This window comes from Strix aluco, unplaced genomic scaffold (assembly GCF_031877795.1).
Source record: "Strix aluco isolate bStrAlu1 unplaced genomic scaffold, bStrAlu1.hap1 HAP1_SCAFFOLD_33, whole genome shotgun sequence".
Taxonomy (NCBI): Eukaryota; Metazoa; Chordata; class Aves; order Strigiformes; family Strigidae; genus Strix; species Strix aluco.
In genome coordinates, this window is record NW_027436647.1 from 4,015,343 (window position 1) to 4,025,066 (window position 9,724).

The following is a 9,724-nucleotide window of genomic DNA, read 5'->3' on the forward strand; positions in this document are numbered from 1 at the left end:
TCTGCACAAAAGCGATTCTGCGAAGCAATGTGAACACTTCTGCTTCCCAGGCACAGAGAAGGTGCTAGCAGGGAATTCTCTGCCTGCCTTTCCCCAGTGCTCTGCAAGCTCTCCAGGACAACATAGAATCTGGGGCTCTGTGCTTTCTTTCGTTCTGAACAAGTGTTAGAGTTTTCTGCACAAAAGCGATTCTGCGAAGCAATGTGAACACTGCTGCTTCCCAGGCACAGAGAAGGTGCTTGCATGGAATTCTCTGCCTGCCTTTCCCCAGTGCTCTGCAAGCTCTCCAGGACAACAGCAAATCTGGGGCTGTGTGCTTTCTTTCGTTCTGAACAAGTGTTGCTGTTTTCTGCACAAAAGCGATTCTGCGAAGCAATGTGAACACTTCTGCTTCCCAGGCACAGAGAAGGTGCTATCAGGGAATTCTCTGCCTGCCTTTCCCCAGTGCTCTGCAAGTTCTCCAGGGCAACATCAAATCTGGGGCTCTGTGCTTTCTTTCATTCTGAACAAGTGTTAGTGTTTTCTGCACAAAAGCGATTCTGCGAAGCAATGTGAACACTTCTGCTTCCCAGGCACAGAGAAGGTGCTAGCAGGGAATTCTCTGCCTGCCTTTCCCCAGTGCTCTGCAAGCTCTCCAGGACAACATAGAATCTGGGGCTCTCTGCTTTCTTTCGTTCTGAACAAGTGTTACTGTTTTCTGCACAAAAGCGATTCTGCGAAGCAGTGTGAACACTTCTGCTTCCCAGGCACAGAGAAGGTGCTAGCAGGGAATTCTCTGCCTGCCTTTCCCCAGTGCTCTGCAAGCTCTCCAGGACAACATAGAATCTGGGGCTCTGTGCTTTCTTTCCTTCTGAACAAGTGTTAGTGTTTTCTGCACAAAAGCGATTCTGCGAAGCAATGTGAACACTTCTGCTTCCCAGGCACAGAGAAGGTGCTAGCAGGGAATTCTCTGCCTGCCTTTCCCCAGTGCTCTGCAAGCTCTCCAGGACAACAGCAAATCTGGGGCTGTGTGCTTTCTTTCGTTCTGAACAAGTGTTGCTGTTTTCTGCACAAAAGCGATTCTGCGAAGCAATGTGAACAGTTCTGCTTCCCAGGCACAGAGAAGGTGCTAGCAGGGAATTCTCTGCCTGCCTTTCCCCAGTGCTCTGCAAGCTCTCCAGGACAACATAGAATCTGGGGCTCTGTGCTTTCTTTCGTTCTGAACAAGTGTTACTGTTTTCTGCACAAAAGCGATTCTGCGAAGCAATGTGAACACTTCTGCTTCCCAGGCACAGAGAAGGTGCTAGCAGGGAATTCTCTGCCTGCCTTTCCCCAGTGCTCTGCAAGCTCTCCAGGACAACAGCAAATCTGGGGCTGTGTGCTTTCTTTCGTTCTGAACAAGTGTTACTGTTTTCTGCACAAAAGCGATTCTGCGAAGCAATGTGAACACTTCTGCTTCCCAGGCACAGAGAAGGTGCTAGCAGGGAATTCTCTGCCTGCCTTTCCCCAGTGCTCTGCAAGCTCTCCAGGACAACATAGAATCTGGGGCTCTGTGCTTTCTTTCATTCTGAACAAGTGTTACTGTTTTCTGCACAAAAGCGATTCTGCGAAGCAATGTGAACACTTCTGCTTCCCAGGCACAGAGAAGGTGCTAGCAGGGAATTCTCTGCCTGCCTTTCCCCAGTGCTCTGCAAGCTCTCCAGGACAACATAGAATCTGGGGCTCTCTGCTTTCTTTCGTTCTGAACAAGTGTTAGTGTTTTCTGCACAAAAGCAATTCTGCGAAGCAATGTGAACACTTCTGCTTCCCAGGCACAGAGAAGGTGCTAGCAGGGAATTCTCTGCCTGCCTTTCCCCAGTGCTCTGCAAGCTCTCCAGGACAACATAGAATCTGGGGCTCTCTGCTTTCTTTCGTTCTGAACAAGTGTTACTGTTTTCTGCGCAAAAGCGATTCTGCGAAGCAATGTGAACACTTCTGCTTCCCAGGCACAGAGAAGGTGCTAGCAGGTAATTCTCTGCCTGCCTTTCCCCAGTGCTCTGCAAGCTCTCCAGGACAACATCAAATCTGGGGCTCTGTGCTTTCTTTCGTTCTGAACAAGTGTTACTGTTTTCTGCACAAAAGCGATTCTGAGAAGCAATATGAACACTTCTGCTTCCCAGGCACAGAGAAGGTGCTTGCAGGGAATTCTCTGCCTGCCTTTCCCCAGTGCTCTGCAAGATCTCCAGGACAACAGCAAATCTGGGGCTCTGTGCTTTCTTCCGTTCTGAACAAGTGTTGCTGTTTTCTGCACAAAAGCGATTCTGCGAAGCAATGTGAACACTTCAGCTTCCCAGGCACAGAGAAGGTGCTATCAGGGAATTCTCTGCCTGCCTTTCCCCAGTGCTCTGCAAGCTCTCCAGGGCAACATCAAATCTGGGGCTCTGTGCTTTCTTTCATTCTGAACAAGTGTTAGTGTTTTCTGCACAAAAGCGATTCTGCGAAGCAATGTGAACACTTCTGCTTCCCAGGGACAGAGAAGGTGCTAGCAGGGAATTCTCTGCCTGCCTTTCCCCAGTGCTCTGCAAGCTCTCCAGGACAACATAGAATCTGGGGCTCTCTGCTTTCTTTCGTTCTGAACAAGTGTTACTGTTTTCTGCACAAAAGCGATTCTGCGAAGCAGTGTGAACACTTCTGCTTCCCAGGCACAGAGAAGGTGCTAGCAGGGAATTCTCTGCCTGCCTTTCCCCAGTGCTCTGCAAGCTCTCCAGGACAACATAGAATCTGGGGCTCTGTGCTTTCTTTCCTTCTGAACAAGTGTTAGTGTTTTCTGCACAAAAGCGATTCTGCGAAGCAATGTGAACACTTCTGCTTCCCAGGCACAGAGAAGGTGCTAGCAGGGAATTCTCTGCCTGCCTTTCCCCAGTGCTCTGCAAGCTCTCCAGGACAACAGCAAATCTGGGGCTCTGTGCTTTCTTTCCTTCTGAACAAGTGTTAGTGTTTTCTGCACAAAAGCGATTCTGCGAAGCAATGTGAACACTTCTGCTTCCCAGGCACAGAGAAGGTGCTAGCAGGGAATTCTCTGCCTGCCTTTCCCCAGTGCTCTGCAAGCTCTCCAGGACAACATAGAATCTGGGGCTCTCTGCTTTCTTTCGTTCTGAACAAGTGTTACTGTTTTCTGCGCAAAAGCGATTCTGCGAAGCAATGTGAACACTTCTGCTTCCCAGGCACAGAGAAGGTGCTAGCAGGTAATTCTCTGCCTGCCTTTCCCCAGTGCTCTGCAAGCTCTCCAGGACAACATAGAATCTGGGGCTCTGTGCTTTCTTTCGTTCTGAACAAGTGTTACTGTTTTCTGCACAAAAGCGATTCTGAGAAGCAATATGAACACTTCTGCTTCCCAGGCACAGAGAAGGTGATAGCAGGGAATTCTCTGCCTGCCTTTCCCCAGTGCTCTGCAAGCTCTCCAGGACAACATAGAATCTGGGGCTCTGTGCTTTCTTTCCTTCTGAACAAGTGTTACTGTTTTCTGCACAAAAGCGATTCTGCGAAGCAATGTGAACACTTCTGCTTCCCAGGCACAGAGAAGGTGCTAGCAGGGAATTCTATGCCTGCCTTTCCCCAGTGCTCTGCAAGCTCTCCAGAACAACAGCAAATCTGGGGCTCTGTGCTTTCTTTCGTTCTGAACAAGTGTTAGAGTTTTCTGCACAAAAGCGATTCTGCGAAGCAATGTGAACACTTCTGCTTCCCAGGCACAGAGAAGGTGCTTGCAGGGAATTCTCTGCCTGCCTTTCCCCAGTGCTCTGCAAGCTCTCCAGGACAACAGCAAATCTGGGGCTGTGTGCTTTCTTCCGTTCTGAACAAGTGTTGCTGTTTTCTGCACAAAAGCGATTCTGCGAAGCAATGTGAACACTTCTGCTTCCCAGGCACAGAGAAGGTGCTATCAGGGAATTCTCTGCCTGCCTTTCCCCAGTGCTCTGCAAGCTCTCCAGGGCAACATCAAATCTGGGGCTCTGTGCTTTCTTTCATTCTGAACAAGTGTTAGTGTTTTCTGCACAAAAGCGATTCTGCGAAGCAATGTGAACACTTCTGCTTCCCAGGCACAGAGAAGGTGCTAGCAGGGAATTCTCTGCCTGCCTTTCCCCAGTGCTCTGCAAGCTCTCCAGGACAACACAGAATCTGGGGCTCTGTGCTTTCTTTCGTTCTGAACAAGTGTTAGAGTTTTCTGCACAAAAGCGATTCTGCGAAGCAATGTGAACACTTCTGCTTCCCAGGCACAGAGAAGGTGCTTGCAGGGAATTCTCTGCCTGCCTTTCCCCAGTGCTCTGCAAGCTCTCCAGGACAACAGCAAATCTGGGGCTGTGTGCTTTCTTTCGTTCTGAACAAGTGTTGCTGTTTTCTGCACAAAAGCGATTCTGCGAAGCAATGTGAACACTTCTGCTTCCCAGGCACAGAGAAGGTGCTATCAGGGAATTCTCTGCCTGCCTTTCCCCAGTGCTCTGCAAGCTCTCCAGGGCAACATCAAATCTGGGGCTCTGTGCTTTCTTTCATTCTGAACAAGTGTTAGTGTTTTCTGCACAAAAGCGATTCTGCGAAGCAATGTGAACACTTCTGCTTCCCAGGCACAGAGAAGGTGCTAGCAGGGAATTCTCTGCCTGCCTTTCCCCAGTGCTCTGCAAGCTCTCCAGGACAACATAGAATCTGGGGCTCTCTGCTTTCTTTCGTTCTGAACAAGTGTTACTGTTTTCTGCACAAAAGCGATTCTGCGAAGCAGTGTGAACACTTCTGCTTCCCAGGCACAGAGAAGGTGCTAGCAGGGAATTCTCTGCCTGCCTTTCCCCAGTGCTCTGCAAGCTCTCCAGGACAACATAGAATCTGGGGCTCTCTGCTTTCTTTCGTTCTGAACAAGTGTTACTGTTTTCTGCGCAAAAGCGATTCTGCGAAGCAATGTGAACACTTCTGCTTCCCAGGCACAGAGAAGGTGCTAGCAGGTAATTCTCTGCCTGCCTTTCCCCAGTGCTCTGCAAGCTCTCCAGGACAACATAGAATCTGGGGCTCTGTGCTTTCTTTCGTTCTGAACAAGTGTTACTGTTTTCTGCACAAAAGCGATTCTGAGAAGCAATATGAACACTTCTGCTTCCCAGGGACAGAGAAGGTGCTAGCAGGGAATTCTCTGCCTGCCTTTCCCCAGTGCTCTGCAAGCTCTCCAGGACAACATAGAATCTGGGGCTCTGTGCTTTCTTTCCTTCTGAACAAGTGTTACTGTTTTCTGCACAAAAGCGATTCTGCGAAGCAATGTGAACACTTCTGCTTCCCAGGCACAGAGAAGGTGCTAGCAGGGAATTCTCTGCCTGCCTTTCCCCAGTGCTCTGCAAGCTCTCCAGGACAACATAGAATCTGGGGCTCTGTGCTTTCTTTCGTTCTGAACAAGTGTTAGAGTTTTCTGCACAAAAGCGATTCTGCGAAGCAATGTGAACACTTCTGCTTCCCAGGCACAGAGAAGGTGCTTGCAGGGAATTCTCTGCCTGCCTTTCCCCAGTGCTCTGCAAGCTCTCCAGGACAACAGCAAATCTGGGGCTGTGTGCTTTCTTCCGTTCTGAACAAGTGTTGCTGTTTTCTGCACAAAAGCGATTCTGCGAAGCAATGTGAACACTTCAGCTTCCCAGGCACAGAGAAGGTGCTATCAGGGAATTCTCTGCCTGCCTTTCCCCAGTGCTCTGCAAGCTCTCCAGGGCAACATCAAATCTGGGGCTCTGTGCTTTCTTTCATTCTGAACAAGTGTTACTGTTTTCTGCACAAAAGCGATTCTGCGAAGCAATGTGAACACTTCTGCTTCCCAGGCACAGAGAAGGTGCTAGCAGGGAATTCTCTGCCTGCCTTTCCCCAGTGCTCTGCAAGCTCTCCAGGACAACATAGAATCTGGGGCTCTCTGCTTTCTTTCGTTCTGAACAAGTGTTACTGTTTTCTGCACAAAAGCGATTCTGCGAAGCAGTGTGAACACTTCTGCTTCCCAGGCACAGAGAAGGTGCTAGCAGGGAATTCTCTGCCTGCCTTTCCCCAGTGCTCTGCAAGCTCTCCAGGACAACATAGAATCTGGGGCTCTGTGCTTTCTTTCCTTCTGAACAAGTGTTAGTGTTTTCTGCACAAAAGCGATTCTGCGAAGCAATGTGAACACTTCTGCTTCCCAGGCACAGAGAAGGTGCTAGCAGGGAATTCTCTGCCTGCCTTTCCCCAGTGCTCTGCAAGCTCTCCAGGACAACAGCAAATCTGGGGCTGTGTGCTTTCTTTCGTTCTGAACAAGTGTTACTGTTTTCTGCACAAAAGCGATTCTGCGAAGCAATGTGAACACTTCTGCTTCCCAGGCACAGAGAAGGTGCTAGCAGGGAATTCTCTGCCTGCCTTTCCCCAGTGCTCTGCAAGCTCTCCAGGACAACATAGAATCTGGGGCTCTGTGCTTTCTTTCATTCTGAACAAGTGTTACTGTTTTCTGCACAAAAGCGATTCTGCGAAGCAATGTGAACACTTCTGCTTCCCAGGCACAGAGAAGGTGCTATCAGGGAATTCTCTGCCTGCCTTTCCCCAGTGCTCTGCAAGCTCTCCAGGACAACATAGAATCTGGGGCTCTCTGCTTTCTTTCGTTCTGAACAAGTGTTACTGTTTTCTGCGCAAAAGCGATTCTGCGAAGCAATGTGAACACTTCTGCTTCCCAGGCACAGAGAAGGTGCTAGCAGGGAATTCTCTGCCTGCCTTTCCCCAGTGCTCTGCAAGCTCTCCAGGACAACATAGAATCTGGGGCTCTGTGCTTTCTTTCGTTCTGAACAAGTGTTACTGTTTCCTGCACAAAAGCGATTCTGAGAAGCAATATGAACACTTCTGCTTCCCAGGCACAGAGAAGGTGCTAGCAGGGAATTCTCTGCCTGCCTTTCCCCAGTGCTCTGCAAGCTCTCCAGGACAACAGCAAATCTGGGGCTGTGTGCTTTCTTCCGTTCTGAACAAGTGTTGCTGTTTTCTGCACAAAAGCGATTCTGCGAAGCAATGTGAACACTTCAGCTTCCCAGGCACAGAGAAGGTGCTATCAGGGAATTCTCTGCCTGCCTTTCCCCAGTGCTCTGCAAGCTCTCCAGGGCAACATCAAATCTGGGGCTCTGTGCTTTCTTTCATTCTGAACAAGTGTTAGTGTTTTCTGCACAAAAGCGATTCTGCGAAGCAATGTGAACACTTCTGCTTCCCAGGCACAGAGAAGGTGCTAGCAGGGAATTCTCTGCCTGCCTTTCCCCAGTGCTCTGCAAGCTCTCCAGGACAACATAGAATCTGGGGCTCTCTGCTTTCTTTCGTTCTGAACAAGTGTTACTGTTTTCTGCACAAAAGCGATTCTGCGAAGCAGTGTGAACACTTCTGCTTCCCAGGCACAGAGAAGGTGCTATCAGGGAATTCTCTGCCTGCCTTTCCCCAGTGCTCTGCAAGCTCTCCAGGGCAACATCAAATCTGGGGCTCTGTGCTTTCTTTCATTCTGAACAAGTGTTAGTGTTTTCTGCACAAAAGCGATTCTGCGAAGCAATGTGAACACTTCTGCTTCCCAGCGACAGAGAAGGTGCTAGCAGGGAATTCTCTGCCTGCCTTTCCCCAGTGCTCTGCAAGCTCTCCAGGACAACATAGAATCTGGGGCTCTCTGCTTTCTTTCGTTCTGAACAAGTGTTACTGTTTTCTGCACAAAAGCGATTCTGCGAAGCAGTGTGAACACTTCTGCTTCCCAGGCACAGAGAAGGTGCTAGCAGGGAATTCTCTGCCTGCCTTTCCCCAGTGCTCTGCAAGCTCTCCAGGACAACATAGAATCTGGGGCTCTGTGCTTTCTTTCCTTCTGAACAAGTGTTAGTGTTTTCTGCACAAAAGCGATTCTGCGAAGCAATGTGAACACTTCTGCTTCCCAGGCACAGAGAAGGTGCTAGCAGGGAATTCTCTGCCTGCCTTTCCCCAGTGCTCTGCAAGCTCTCCAGGACAACAGCAAATCTGGGGCTGTGTGCTTTCTTTCGTTCTGAACAAGTGTTGCTGTTTTCTGCACAAAAGCGATTCTGCGAAGCAATGTGAACACTTCTGCTTCCCAGGCACAGAGAAGGTGCTAGCAGGGAATTCTCTGCCTGCCTTTCCCCAGTGCTCTGCAAGCTCTCCAGGACAACATAGAATCTGGGGCTCTCTGCTTTCTTTCGTTCTGAACAAGTGTTACTGTTTTCTGCGCAAAAGCGATTCTGCGAAGCAATGTGAACACTTCTGCTTCCCAGGCACAGAGAAGGTGCTAGCAGGGAATTCTCTGCCTGCCTTTCCCCAGTGCTCTGCAAGCTCTCCAGGACAACATAGAATCTGGGGCTCTGTGCTTTCTTTCGTTCTGAACAAGTGTTACTGTTTTCTGCACAAAAGCGATTCTGAGAAGCAATATGAACACTTCTGCTTCCCAGGGACAGAGAAGGTGCTAGCAGGGAATTCTCTGCCTGCCTTTCCCCAGTGCTCTGCAAGCTCTCCAGGACAACATAGAATCTGGGGCTCTGTGCTTTCTTTCCTTCTGAACAAGTGTTACTGTTTTCTGCACAAAAGCGATTCTGCGAAGCAATGTGAACACTTCTGCTTCCCAGGCACAGAGAAGGTGCTAGCAGGGAATTCTCTGCCTGCCTTTCCCCAGTGCTCTGCAAGCTCTCCAGGACAACATAGAATCTGGGGCTCTGTGCTTTCTTTCGTTCTGAACAAGTGTTAGAGTTTTCTGCACAAAAGCGATTCTGCGAAGCAATGTGAACACTTCTGCTTCCCAGGCACAGAGAAGGTGCTTGCAGGGAATTCTCTGCCTGCCTTTCCCCAGTGCTCTGCAAGCTCTCCAGGACAACAGCAAATCTGGGGCTGTGTGCTTTCTTCCGTTCTGAACAAGTGTTGCTGTTTTCTGCACAAAAGCGATTCTGCGAAGCAATGTGAACACTTCAGCTTCCCAGGCACAGAGAAGGTGCTATCAGGGAATTCTCTGCCTGCCTTTCCCCAGTGCTCTGCAAGCTCTCCAGGGCAACATCAAATCTGGGGCTCTGTGCTTTCTTTCATTCTGAACAAGTGTTAGTGTTTTCTGCACAAAAGCGATTCTGCGAAGCAATGTGAACACTTCTGCTTCCCAGGCACAGAGAAGGTGCTAGCAGGGAATTCTCTGCCTGCCTTTCCCCAGTGCTCTGCAAGCTCTCCAGGACAACATAGAATCTGGGGCTCTCTGCTTTCTTTCGTTCTGAACAAGTGTTACTGTTTTCTGCACAAAAGCGATTCTGCGAAGCAGTGTGAACACTTCTGCTTCCCAGGCACAGAGAAGGTGCTATCAGGGAATTCTCTGCCTGCCTTTCCCCAGTGCTCTGCAAGCTCTCCAGGACAACATAGAATCTGGGGCTCTGTGCTTTCTTTCGTTCTGAACAAGTGTTAGAGTTTTCTGCACAAAAGCGATTCTGCGAAGCAATGTGAACACTTCTGCTTCCCAGGCACAGAGAAGGTGCTTGCAGGGAATTCTCTGCCTGCCTTTCCCCAGTGCTCTGCAAGCTCTCCAGGACAACAGCAAATCTGGGGCTGTGTGCTTTCTTCCGTTCTGAACAAGTGTTGCTGTTTTCTGCACAAAAGCGATTCTGCGAAGCAATGTGAACACTTCAGCTTCCCAGGCACAGAGAAGGTGCTATCAGGGAATTCTCTGCCTGCCTTTCCCCAGTGCTCTGCAAGCTCTCCAGGGCAACATCAAATCTGGGGCTCTGTGCTTTCTTTCATT